Below are 14,611 nucleotides of genomic sequence, written 5' to 3' on the forward strand. Positions count from 1 at the left end.
CTATAGCCTTATTTACACCTAAATACACATTAAGCAATTTTTATCGTAATGTACGTTAATTCTCATGTTATGTTGTTTCTCATAACATTTTTGTTGGAAATATTACATTTATAAAAACATTTGTTTTTTTATCAAATTAGTTTTTAAAACTCAATTATCGAACAGACCTTTAAATCTTTCACTGTAATTTTATTGTAAAAGATACGATCGATTTATTAATTGAATTTATTATTTTTCTCCCATGTAAGCTTTGAATACCAATCATTGATATAAATCTCAAGAAAACTATAATAACGCTGTTCAAAAAGATAAATGTATAACATCGACCCACTCGCAGGCAACAATTTTACTGAAATGCAGCATTTCAATTATGAAGCATAGAACGTCATATTGTACGCGATAGCGTTGGGAATGAATATTCTAAGCTATGCAACTGTGTCACGGTTATTGCGCTCACTTCCAGGAACATCAAGACGCCCGCCTGCGCGAGATGTGCGATAATGAACAGATAATTAAAAAAGCGCAAGTAAAAAAAACATTAGAAATTATGCGCTGAAACGGCAACAAAATGTAGCTGTCCGCGCGTATTCTCTGAAACGGCTGACAGAAGCAAAGGAACTCGAATGTCAAATGCACACAATGCGTATCGTTGACACAGAAGCATCGATCGAGCACGTGGTCGATCGATTGCGGGACTTAAAACTTCGCGACGCTGCGCGCGGGGCGTCATTTTATTTATTTATATTTACAAGTACGACTGTCGTCCCAACCTCGTCGTCGTTTGCCAGGCGCGAGGAGACAACAGGCACTTTGTCCCTGACGTGGAAGTCGTTCGCTCCTCTCCTCCCTCCCGTCCCATCCATTGACATTCCCGTCGCGACGTCGGCGACAACGTCTTCCCCCTCCCCCTCCTTCCCTCGTGAGCTCGTCTAAGACGTCGATATTGAAAACGCGTGACTAATGATTATTGGCCGCAGTGTGTTTAACAGCTGAAACGATATATGCTCGATCCGCCACGTGACCTCCGTCTTCTTGTCTGACGAAACTCACGGCGGGATCGCGGGAACGTCACGAGTACAAACGACTTTCGTGAGACGAAAAAGCAAGCCAACGATCGTAAGAGGCATCTTGAAAAGAAGAGAGAAACGATACATATCAAAAAAGATATATTATTAGTGGGAAAAATTAATTAATTAATTAATCGAAAAATCCGTTACGTTCCGGTTGGGCGCGCGGTTGTATCTGTTAAAATTTATATCACTGCTGTTCCGCTTTGTGTGTCGCGTGCACCTTATTAAATTACTCCGCAACGTTATACTGCGACGATGTTCAATACGAATATTGAGACTTGCCTACGCAAACTCTATATGCATGAATTATCGACATGAACAACGACAAAGTAGCTTTAAGCTTATGATAAAAGCAAAAAGTTATTTAGGTTGTGAAACGCAGAGGATACATCTTATTTGCTTTACGCTTTTATTTTGAGGCAAATGCTGCTTTTTGTCCCTTTCTATGCGCTGCCGGGTGTAATCCGCTTCGCTTTTACACACATGTAAACGTAAAAAGCGCGTTTAACGGGTAATTTGCGCGTATCACCTGCAATTAACGGTGAACAATTGCACAAAGTTATTTAGCCGCGTGATGGCAATAACGTTCAATTTTAATTCCGCAAAGAATTTCCGCGCACGAGCAATGCACTCTACGTATTGTTTGCGCGGCGCACGATGACATATATGTAAATAATATAAGTCGCGATAAAATGTTATATTTACAAGTGGGTGAATTATCAAAATGGCAATCTTCGATTCCGCATAATATGTATATACTAGACTCGCGCGTCGTGAACGCGGGAATTTTTTTAGAAAGAACGGAACGGAAAGATAAAGAAGAAAAGGAAAGAGACAAAAGAAAAATATAATACGTCGCGTTCATTGCGGTTCGGCGAGTCGCGGGTCGCGGTGAGTAAAGAGTAAAGCTGGCCACACACACTTTTTCGTAACAGTAACAGTAGGATTTCGACCAATCGTGTTACTCGATTCGGGAACGTACGGCCGTACATTTTCGAATCGAGCCACGCGATTGGTCGAAATCCTACTGTTACTGTTACAAAAAAGTGTGTGTCCGGGGCCTAAAGGGAGAAAACGACCACGCAACGTATGTACGCGATTTCGTACGCAACGTATCCGCGCGCTTCACAGCAGCGATGGTTATTACGGGCCAGACGTAAGCAATCGCGGCTTTTCTTAACTTTCACATTAACTTTTAATCGACATCATATTTTGTCTTTTATCGATATCAATGTAACCGATATCAACGATGCGTGGCGACAAATCGATTTCAAATCGTATTACATCTCGATTGCATTTATTATTACATTTTTGCAGTCAACATAGTGTTGCTTTCTCTTTCCAAAAAATGTATTCAATAAATCCGAATTTAAATTAAAGATTTTTATTTGAATTTTAATTACAATTAAAAGAATTTTAGTGAACATTGAAGCTTTCGGACAAGAAACTGCGAGGAAAACGTGCTGCGTCATGGAAACGTCTGCGACGGTATGTTTACGTGTGTAATTATTATTCCAACTTGTAAAATAAAAGTGAAGAGCAATAAAGATATTACATTTTATTTTCCTCTTCCCTTGTTTACCGCGCACTTTAGGGCGCGCGTTATCTCGCGCGACGCGCGCGCGGTCCGTAATGGCGCCGCGCGGGGCTAAGAGTCAAGTAACTACCATCGCGGAACGTGTCGCCTATTATTAGACGCGTCGTTTCCGCGTACGGGCACGCAGACAGGCCGCGTCATGCACGCGCTGACGCGCGAGAGGACGCGGGCGGACGCGACGGCGACGGCGACAACGCGACGACGACCCCACACTCAAAGGAAAGCGAGTCGTCGTTATATCGTTTCAGCCCGAAACTGAATCACTAGCCAGCGACTCCTCCGCATCTCTCGGCGCTTCCGCACGTGAGCGGAAGCGGAAAGAAGCACGTCCAAAATTAAGCAGCGGTTTCGCGAAACACATGAGCGTCAAATTTGCTCTTATTTTTTTTTTTTTTTTTTTAAACTAAATGTTTAATTAGATTTTTATCAGGATTGAGTTTAAACAAAGCTATTTGACTTAGACAGATTTATTATTCTATATTAGCAAGAATTCAAACAATATATCAATATTCATATTTATTTCTATTTTAATAAAGATTCACGTAATTCTCTTCAACTTTTCCCAAACAGTTCCCTACGATGAGATATCGTATAAAGTGTTAAGGCAATAATTGCTAAGGCAAGCTCTATATGCGCGGACGGCTTAATTGTGCATCTCAATAGCATCCATTACGCTATTTTGATGTTCAGTAAAGATTAATGTAGAATTTCATTTTGCGGCGAGATATTCCGATCCGAAGAGTTCGTGCGTTTTCGCGCGTAACGAAAAGTCGGCACGCAATGTTTATCGCGGTTGCACATTTCGGTTCGCACGTCATTCATTTCCCGTTTCGAACACAAGCGGCAGGAATCAACGTAACCTGATTTCGTGCAACATAATTACGCCGGACGGATGCACCGGCATGGGGAGGTGGAGGCGGCACTTTCACGCAAAATGCATGCGTGTAATCCCTCTCCGTACTTAATGAAAGCCACCTATCCTTTCTTCGTGTTACGCGATTTTATTTTTTCGCAACGCGACGTTAGGCTCAACCGAATCTCGATTTGACGTTTCCGTCGCTGGAAACTCGAGATTTTTCAGGATTTCGCGATTCGGGCAGCTTCCCAGCTAAAACATTTCTGGCGAGGCACGCCGCGGCGACTCTCCCAAAAACCGCGCACAGAAAATGCATCATTTCCACGAAGCGCGACGCAATTTGCGTGATTTGTGCGCGATATCTCCGGTGTGTCGTGATTTCGCTGAAAGCGGAAATCGAGCGGCGCGTGTAGGCACGCATTGGAATTTTAAACAGACGTCTCTGTTTACCTCGCGTGTATGAAATTTAATTGCGACGACCGTCACGGCGGGCTGCCACGCTAAAAACAGATGTAAATATACGAATCCCGCTTGTCCGCCGCGACATTCCGCTTATTGCACGGCACGATCGAAAATTACCGTGTGCCGCGGCTGTCCATTAACGTCAATGAAGAGATCGCGATCGCGCGCGCGCGCGCGTGGGACGTTAATATCCTTCTGCATGCAGGTATTGTGCTTTCCCGACCGAGACCGGCTTGCGGAGGAGGTCTATTAAAAGGATCGTTATCAGCTGCGCTTTCCTTCTTAATCGGGCGCGGATGTCGGCGGGCGGAAAGCGGAAAGGTCAAACAATTCCTTTGGAGGAGGCCCTCGAATACGGATGCGGGCTGAAAGGTCAGAGAATTTTACGAGAATACTCCTCGTAAGCACGTGCTTAAAGGGTAACAAGACAAAAAACGAAACGCGCGCTCGCGACTAAAACCCCGACCTTAACCTCTCAGATGTAGGGTTTTCTCCCTAAGTAGGGTTTCAGAGACTCGTATTAACCCCCGGCTGTGCGATCCTGCGACTTCACCGCGCATTTAAAGGCGGAAGCGTCGGGGAAAAATAACGCGAAAGAGAAAAGAGATCGTCTTTCTATGCCGGCTACAAAATTGGGACGATTCAACAAAACAGAAGCAGGAAGAAATCGATGCGAAGATATTTTAAGAATAAAATATATCGAACCGTGCCACGGTAAAGCTATTCGTATCATATTTTTCTCACCTCGGTCTAAAAATCGTTTCCTTTTTCAAGTTGCTATTTGTCACTTCTATATTACGGCACTTGTATGTTTTTTAGATGAATATGATCTTAAGATCTCACAATTTCTGATTTATGTTGAATTATCTACTGGATAAAACATTATTCAAACGGATAATACTTTAAGATTCCTTATCTCATTTGAGATGGATCTTTTTTCAGGAAAGATATTGAAGCGCGGTTAAAAATTAGGGGTTTATACGTTTAGAGATACAAATAATGGTAAATAAATGGTGCATTGTTCATTTAATCTATAATAAATCTAATTTCAACAATTTTCATTGACAAAATGTTTTCGTTTCTATACAAAGTTACAGATATAGCAATTTCAATTATATGAAAAATTAAAATCTGGAATCCTCTTTCTCATCTTGAAATTAAAATAGAGTTTTAATGTGTGCGTTAAAAAGATTTTGACCCCTTTATGTTATATACGCTTATGTATTTCAGTTCCTAAAGATTTTCTTCTCGAGAAACACTGTTGAAAGACTCAACAGCGCGGTAATCGCGCATCCGTCCCCGTTTTATCAGCGTTGACTTCTTTCACTGCGCAAACCAAGGCGCGTTCGCGGTCGATAAGCCGAAAAATCCAAAGAAAGGTCCTCGTCACGGACCGAATTAACGCGGTACGAATACACGCCTGATAAATGTTGCCCGTAACTGACCTACCATCGACACCACGCTCGTTGCTCCTCTTGGCTATGCGCCGGTCCTGCACGGCGAAGCAACGCCTGCGAGAGACAACACCGAAAAAAATCGTAACCCGTAATCGGGTTCGCGGAATTTCACGATCGGCTATCTCGCGAGCGATGAATCAATCACGGTACACAAGTGCGATAAGAAAGAGCGCCAAGCGCTGATTAAGCAGGCGTCGCGTCGTGGCGACGAAGAAAAAAAAAAGAATTCGCTCGATCGGCCTTTAAGTCAGCATGGCAAGTTCTCTTTTTACTCTCTTCTTTACACGCGTAGATTCCGCGCGCGTTGCGGAACGATTTTATCGGATTTTTTAGATTAAGTTTTGCGCAATTGTGTAGATACAATTACAAAATAAGAACCGATCCACGCTTCATTAGAAGCGGCTGAAGAAACGCTAATAAAACCCGAAGTCTTTTTATACAAGAAGAAAGATAATTCACTTCACGTGATAAAGACAAATCGCGTCTGACGCGTCTCCATATCGCGCAAAGACAAATTAATCAACCAAAATTTATTTTATCAGTATCCTGTGAGAGTTGCATGTTATATTCTTCACCTGTCTCAATATGCGTGCAAGAAAGTTTACAGCAAAAACAAAAATGAGAACGATCTCTGCGTGACGTAACCGTCCACATAAAAAAAAACGCAATTTGCCTTCAACAGTGATTAGTTTAGGGCTGAAATTAAATGCGATGCAGTGCACTCCGGATCGGAGTCGTTCGAAGAAACGGGGATGCACAGGTGAAACGAAATCACGTTGATCAATACGAGCGGAACGCGGAGAGTTGCCGCATTCCTGTTTTAAGTACACGGGCAATACGCGCGGTGACTCGACACGTTTCAGGGAACAGCATTGTTAGCGTCGACGCGTCGAAAGTCATACCGAATCAATAAAGTGGAAATCCTGACGATGAGTGCAGCCGAGACGTTCGGAGTGCAGGCCTCCTCAAGAAGGCAAAGCTTCCCCCTGCCACCCTCCCGTGAGAAGGATTCATGTACAAGTCGCGGCGACGCGGTGTAATTCACGAAAAAAAAAAGAAAAGAAAAAAAACAACATTCACCGGCACCGACGTAATCGCGACCTGTCCGCGACTCAGCTCGGGACCGAGTTATTGATTCGAGGCACGTAATTTAATATCAAACTGATAATAACGTCGCCGCGCGTCAAAATTAGGGTCTTATTTCGGAAGGCCGTGCACGTACACGTGGACGGAGCGAGGATCGATGCTCGAAAACACAATCGGCGGAACTGCCATACAGAGCTAGCCAGTAGCGCACTTGCGCCTTTTCACGTAATAATGCAAATAAGGCGGCAACTGACTTGGCAAATGGTCGATTTACGGGTAAATTTGAAAAATACACGACTTTGAAATTAATAAATTATATAATTAATCAATGTCTCATAACTGTCGACCGTAGAACTAAAGTTGTGCAATTTCATATATATATATATAATTATAATTTCATATTATAGTATGTTTCGTGTCTTTTTCGTGTAGTCCTATGAGGAACGATTCTCAAATAAAAAAATTACAAAAATTATCTTAGAAATAATTAAATAAATAAAGATGGTTGCTTTACATAACTCACGAATCCATCCATCTCTCTTCTACTTCGGAAAGTGAGAGACGATATTTATAATCGTGAAGTTACGAGGAAACATAGATTATAGATAATCCGAGAGATAAGGTACATCTCTCTCTTGGACATATCTTCCGAGAATTAGTTCGTATCAGTTTTTCGGAGAAAAACCATTCGTTCAATCTGAGATATCGGCGTTTCGTCGCGCTCTATCCGCCGGGCTTTTCCCGCCGTGGCTCCGCCACTTTTTCGGACGACACGACGCGCGCAATAACGTGATTGCGCGATAATACGAAATGCAGTGGCGTCAAGACCTTACCCGCGACATCTCTCTCCTACACGGTGTTGCCACCTGTAGGATTTTTAGCAATAAAGAGTTTGGACAATGCTAACGGATTGCAGAGACTGACGGCGGGGAATATCGCGTGCACATTTGGAAAAATCCCGCGTGTGAAAACTTTCATTTATCAGTGATATATCACGTTCGTTTTCAAACGATTTGTAAATGCGTCAGATCTCAAAATAGAATTCTCTATCTAATCTTTATATAATTTCTGTACAATTTCACATGCCGCATGTTATATACTATTTTATTATGTATTAGGAGTATGCGTATTTTGATTCTTCAAATACATCTTAAATTACATGAAATTATAAATAAAATTCCATCGTAAATTTTGACACAAATTATAGATCGTCTACAGAGCAGGCGTAAAACAGTAGAAATAAAAGAGAAAAATTCAAAGATAGAAATTATTATTAAATGCGTCTGAATACTGATACTTTGTTGTTTTGATTCGTAACAGAAAACATCGTCCTCTGATTTTGAAACAATAAAGTATAATTTTATCAATTCAAAATCAGAGCACGATATTTTAGAAACGGGGATTTTTTCGCGCGTTCGGAGTCTTTCTCTTTAAAGATATGGAAGCTTCGATAATCTCGTGTACAAAATATATCAATTCGCATGATAGTACACGGTAATTCACGATATTGATCGATGATTTCCAAAGTTTCGATAAATTATTTATCACTTTAGATTTTAAAGTTATCATTTTTTCTTCCGATAAAAATAATAATATATAAAAGTTGTAAAAATTTATGTTTGAATAACCGCTCTCTTCTATTGTCATTAAAAACTTTTACATTTCTAACATTTGATTAGCTTCGTAAGCTCCTACAATAACCGATGCGACGCTGTGTACTTCGAAAATGCAGATAACCCGCGAATAACACGATTAATTGGTTCTGTGTTATTGAAAACGGGGCAATTCAAGACCCAGATCCATGTAAAATTGTGCATTTGATTCTAAATCTAAGGGGTCATTTTAAAGAATAGGGTTGTCACAATTTCTTACAGTGTTATTCGAGACTCCATGCAATTCAAGTGTACCCTATTATTCGAGAGTCACCCGTATATCACGAAATAAAAGAAACTCGTATGTCTCTATTGTGACAAGCCGATAGATTTCGATCGATATCTCGGATAAAAATAACGTTTCCACGAAAAGAGGTATATTAAGCTATATAAGCCAAATTATCGGAACACAAAAATTTTATATGGAATTAATTTGCTATTATTTGCTTTTAAAAGTAACTTCTTAATAGCTGGAGCAAAAAAATTACTTTTAAAAGCATAAAATAGCAAAAAATAGCAAATAATTTTGATATTATTAACTTTTTGCTTTGACTTATGTATGTTTTTTTACAATGGCTGGATAGCTTAATCTTAGGCTATCCAGCCCTTCGTAACTTTTTAATAGCTGGAGCAAAAAAGTTACTTTTAAAAGCAAAAAATAGCAAATAATTAGCAAATTAATTCCATATAAAATTTTTTGTGTTTTGATGATAATTTGGCTTAGATAGCTTAATATACCTCACGAAAAGGTGCATCTTTCAATTATTCCAATACGCCATTCGCCTCGTTTTCTCGTTTCTTTTACGTTAAAGTGCAATTACAATAGCGTATTGGCAATTTTTGAAGCGAAGAAATAAAATCCAGGATTACCGATTAAACAATCGACAGGTAGACAATGCAGTCTGATCGCACCGACGTTGATTAACGTTAATTCTAATGAATCCATTTTCTCTTCTTTGAAGGAAAGCAGCAAAGGGTATCGACGCGACCGCCGGTTATGGCCTTGGCCCTAGCATAGAAAAACTTAAACCATAAGCGAATTGACCAATATCTCAAGTTTTCGAGAATTCTCGACCGTGATTGGTCAATTTGCTTACTTAGGGTCCTTAGGGTAATATTTCATTCGTCGGACGACAAATTTTTCAAACGTATTGATTTGCCACAAGATAGAGGATTTCTGGAAACTCGAGAACTTCTCCATTTAGTAACCAATCAACGCGCTTAAAAAATTTGTAGCACGACATATGAAATATCAGCCTTAGGTACTGCTTAAATTTTTCCATGTGCCATGGCCCTTACCCTTTGTCTGACGAGCATATCGCGTTTTGTTCGCGGGCTCCCTTCGCCGCGCGGGCCATGAATCAGCGGACGCGCGGCTCTCGACGGGGAAAAAAGAGCGCGGGACTCGGGCCGCTCGCGGCGCCGCTTAAACAGCTGTTTAAGCGGCGCGCCGGAGGAGCGGAGAGCGTTGAACGGCGTAGTTACTCACGTACCAGAGTTTTGAGGTTAGGACCAGGCCGAACGACGGGCGCGCGGAGACGCGACGCGCGGACGGGCACGATTCCTCGACGGCCTCCGGATTCTCGATTAACGCTCCACCTGCACAATTTCTCCTCGTACATACATCTCGGAGCATCGTACGCGTAACACGCGCGTAAACAACGCGCTATATACAAGCGACGCGACGCGACGCGACAATCACGAGTGACACGCCGCTACCTTCCGATCGTTCGATCGACTTCGCGCGTCCCGAGCCCTAACCTCAAAAGCGAACTTCGCGCGGTAGAAGATTCGCGCGCGCGGAGCGAGCGAGAGAAAGAAAGAGAGAGAAAAACCGCGACAAGCACGTACATACCTTCGATGCGATCCTCCTCACGCAGGCTGGAACGCGTCCCCCTTTGTCCGTCACGCTCGTGCGGCCTCTCCCGACGATCCACTCCGAAAAAACAAGCCGGCGACGCCGTGAATGATAGGCGAGGAGGACGGGTAAGACGGGTGGGGGTGCGGGACACACACACAACAGGCAGGTAGATCCGGTCGAAAGAGAGAGAGAGAGAGAAAACGAAGAACACTCGGCACACGCGTCGAGAAAGAAAAAAACTCTCTCGCACACTTTATCGGGCACACCGAACGACACAGATGTACGTGCGTGTATACATGCGGTTATACGTATAGACTTATGTATGGCGCATAAAACCCGCGCGCCGCACACCACCGTACGTTTCACTGGTTTTCAACAGTCGCGCACTTCACCGACGGAGCGACGATTGCGTAGGTGGGGAGGGAGCGACGGGGTAGACGGTGTGATGTTGGTGACAGCGGTAGTGGAAGGGGGGGAAGGGCGGAGGAGGGAGACGGAAATCTCTGGATGTTCGACGTTACGAAGGGGATACTTCCTCTTTCGCGCGCGAAACAGCGGAGAGAGGAGAGAGAGAGAGAGAAAGAGAGAAACGCCAGAAACCACCTTCGAGCTTATCGCCGAGCTGTCACCGCGAGCATAACGCGCGCGCACGCTTCCCTCGGCCGAACGCCCGAGCGGGTGTCGCGCACGCACGCACGCACGCAACGCACACAAACAAACAAACAGGCACGCACGCACACAGCGCGAGCGCGGCGGGATCGTATCCTCGCTCCTCGTCGCGCCTTTCCCTTCGCGATCCGATCGCAATCGGGTCGCGGCCGTGAAACTTCACTGTGTATATCCGCCGGCGCGAATCTCTCTCGCCCCTCTCCCTTCTATGTCTTCCACGCGCGGGTAGCCGATCGGTCGCGACGATCGCGGCGTCGTGGCGCGGCTGGGCGTAGCGGCGACGCGATATTAGCGTTGCTAACGACAGTAGTGGTGGTGGTGGTGGTGGTGGTTGACGGTTGGCGACGGTAGTGGTGGTGGTAAATTGCACAGTGGTGGTGGTCGATGATCGTCGATGACCGTGACTCACACGTGGACGCTCGCGCGCTTCCACCTTCCGGTGCCGAAATGTCTTCTCTCTTCTCCAGTCAGGACATCCGGCTTCTCGGGCCCGGAGATTCTCGCGATCGTCGATCCCCCGTTCCCTCCGTCAACGGCTCCTTCCTCTTCCCGCCGCTCCGTTAGAACGAGGCGGGTGACAGTCCCGTGCTCCGAAACAGGGACGCGAGCGAGCGAGCGCGCGCCACCCGCGGATCAGGTGACGAGGCGGTATATCGAATTTTATCAACCCCGGAGTCCCGCGTTCGAGGAGGCACAACCGTTTGTTTTCGTTCGTTCGTTCGCGCGCGCGCGCGCTCGCGAAAGAGAGAGAACGAGCGGAGTGTGTGTGAATGTGTGGATCCTTTCAGGTTATGATCATCGGCGTCAACCCGCGTGACGCCGCGCGGCCTCGCGGACTACTGACTGACTTACCGCTGGCCGTTCTCGCTCGTCCCGCCGTCGCGACGACTATCACGTGGTATTGTCGCGCGCGCGAGCGAGCGGGGCGGCGATGTCCTCTTCTCCCTTTCAGGGTTTTTCGCGACGCGCGGCCGGGGTGACCGGACCGGACCCCGCGGGACCGACGACGGACGCCTTAGGGACGCGCCCCGAACCTCCGCCGCTCCCGTCCTCGCGCTCGGCGATCACGAGGCGCCCGCGTACCGTCGACGCCGGCGCTGCTGCCGTCGCCAGACGGACGGACGGAGGGGCAGGGGGAGGGGATGGTGGTGGATACGCGGCGGAGAGCGCGGTGTAGACGTACTACCGGCTGACACCCCCGCGACAGCGCCGCAATGAACTCGCCCGGCACGAAGGGTCAAAAGCACCGCGGCAAAATAATAACAGAACGCAGCCGCCGACGCCGCTGTCGGCAACGACAGCGCGTGGTGAGCTGGGCGGCCGCCGCCGTTGTCGTTGTCGCCGCCGCCGTCGCCCCGTCGCCGTCACACGAGCGCGACGACCTTCCTGTCTCTATATCTCTACTTCCTCTGTCTCTCCACCACCGCCCGAGACCAGCCGTGACCGGCGGCGGCGTCGCGCCGGGACAACGCCGCGCTCGGCAGGACGGCACGACGACAATAACAACGTCGTCGTCGTCGTGCGGCACGGATAACGCGACGGCTGTCGCTCCTGCCGGTATTGCTGATATTGTTTTTGTTGTCGTCGTCGACGTCGTCACTCGAGAGGATCCTTCGTCTCTCGTCGACGTTGCTGATATCGTTGTTTCCGTTGTTGCTATTGCTGTTGCTGCCGCTACTGTTGACGGTAGCGATGTTGGGGATGATTATGGTGGTGGTGGTGATGGTGGTGGTGGTTGTTCGCGGCCGCGGGTTTTGGCGGGTTTCCACGGGCGACGAGCGCGCACACCACTGGCACACACCGCGGCCGCCGTGCATTCACCTCGTCCTCGCAGCACGCGCCGCCGCTGCTGTCGTCGCCGTCGCTACCGCCGACACGCACCGACGAGCGCTCCTCCTCGCCAGCTCGCGTCGCAGCCGTGATCGGCCTTCACTGGGTCCCCGGACGCGGAGGACGCCTCGCGGGAGCTGCACCGAATTGAGATCGTTGCCGCCGCTGCCCCTACTGCTGCTGTTGTTGCTGCTGCTGCTGTTACCGCGGCTGCTCCTGTGCCGCCACGCCACACCGAGACACACGAGACGAGGTTGCCCGACGCACCACTGGCTCGCGTACGCGCACGAACGGCTACCGATCGCGACGACGTCGAGCGGGCGCTCGAGCTCGCGGCTTGCACGACGGGTAACGCGCGACGTTCCCGCAGCACACACGAGAATCGTACAACGTCCTAACCGCGGGGACACCGCATCGCTTTCACGGGCGAACATGGAGCTGGATCCATGCCGAATGCTTGGCGAATCGGCCGCGGGGCGGCGCGCACGGGCGCCAACCAACGTCGTGGCGGTAGAAGCGCGCGGGAGAGAGAAGGAAGGGGAGAGAAGAGAGAGATAGCGTTGGCACGCGCGCGCGCGTACCGAAATACGGCCTTCGGGGGCCGCCGCGCCGCCGTCGCGCCTGTCGCAGGTCTGCCAACGCGATATCGCGCCGCTTGACAACAGCGAATGCTCCAGATTCGCGTCAGATGGCGCCTCCGGCCGGCGATCTAGCGCGCCACTCGAGCCTCGCGTGGCGATCTTAAATATCAAAATAATACCGTTTCGTTCATTAAATTGGAATTAATTTTTTATTTAATTATCTCTCTTTGCTGTATAAACGAGATCCCGTTAGGTGTAACTTCGCCGTGAATGTAATAGGATCATCGTATTTAAGTAATTTGATAATGATGTTTGAAATTTAAAGCGAAACTGTGTCGTGGATTTTGAAATATTCTTTGATTTATCTAGAAAGAAATTCTTTGCTCTTCTCTTAAAAAAAAAAAAAAAAAAAGAATTTTTTCTTTCTTTAATAAATTAGAGAAAGGCGCTGAAAAAGTGCTAAGGTGAAAAATTGTATATAAAATTCACACGAATAATATTATTAGGCTCGGCAGACCCAGTCCTGACTGAAAATACCGCTTTTTTATCTGTATTTTAACTCTAAAAGTTTATTTAATTTTTTTAAAAAACGACGAACCTTTTGCATCAATCTGATACTTGCTAGCTGAGACTTGCCGAAAATTAATTAAGTCCACATTGATAAAACTCAAAGTTTGAAAAAATGACATGTTTCTTATAAAGTACGTAAATCAACAATACATTGGAAAAAAAGAAGAAAATAAATATAGTTTCATAAATCCGTTCTGGATTTGGTTCTGCTGTGACACTGCGACTGTGATGATCGTAAATCCAAAATCAGGAAAATCAAAAGAAAGAGTCCTCTTCTCCTCCAATAACAGATCGAGATCGAAATTAAATCGATTAATTTGAATTCGTTCGATTGGAACAAAGTGAACGTTTCGTCATTCCATAACAACCGCGAATGAGGCCAATTACTGAATGCAAAATCGACATTCATGAAAAATGCAATTGTTTCGCTTTGCTGAAAGTGTATAATCGTGTCGTTCGATCATACGAAAAAAAACGCGGCACAGGTTCAACGATCGAGGATTGCTCGATTCTTAAATTCCCGAGTTTCCGGTCGCTGGACGATCAGATTTCGAACGAGATGCTGCAGGCTGCAAAGTCGAGGAAAACGATAGCCGGGGAAGAAAGAGAGGGTTTCGTTGAAAAGCGGATGATTCGCAATGACTCACGAATCACGTTTCGCAATCGCGGGAAATCGACTCGACGCATCAGCGACTTGACGCATCCTCCGCCAAGATTTCCGTCGGAGATCATTGAGCGATTTCGCGATGATGCACTCGTATCCGAGGCAAAGCCAGGCGGAATTCGCGAGCAATCTGAACCGGACGTTCGTAAACTGAATGTGCACTAAATATATTGCAGTATAAATTGCTCGCTAGAGTAATTTGAATCAAACGGCCGTGGCAAAAGATTAAAAGAATGCAATTTGCGGCGCAATTATA

The 14,611-nt window shown here is 46.2% G+C and overlaps 1 protein-coding gene across 1 annotated transcript in view; it reads right to left on the reverse strand.

Annotated features, from left to right (window-relative positions):
- Mnb (minibrain) overlaps positions 1-12,108 on the reverse strand; it is a 79,487-nt gene extending 67,379 nt beyond the window's left edge. The window contains exon 1 of the mRNA XM_071776788.1: positions 10,036-12,108. The gene's annotated coding sequence lies outside the window, so the exon portion shown is untranslated. The remainder of the gene's footprint in view (positions 1-10,035) is intronic.
- Between the last annotated feature and the right edge of the window lie 2,503 nt (positions 12,109-14,611).

The sequence above is a fragment of the Temnothorax longispinosus genome, chromosome 4 (genome assembly GCF_030848805.1).
Source record: "Temnothorax longispinosus isolate EJ_2023e chromosome 4, Tlon_JGU_v1, whole genome shotgun sequence".
Taxonomy (NCBI): domain Eukaryota; kingdom Metazoa; phylum Arthropoda; class Insecta; order Hymenoptera; family Formicidae; genus Temnothorax; species Temnothorax longispinosus.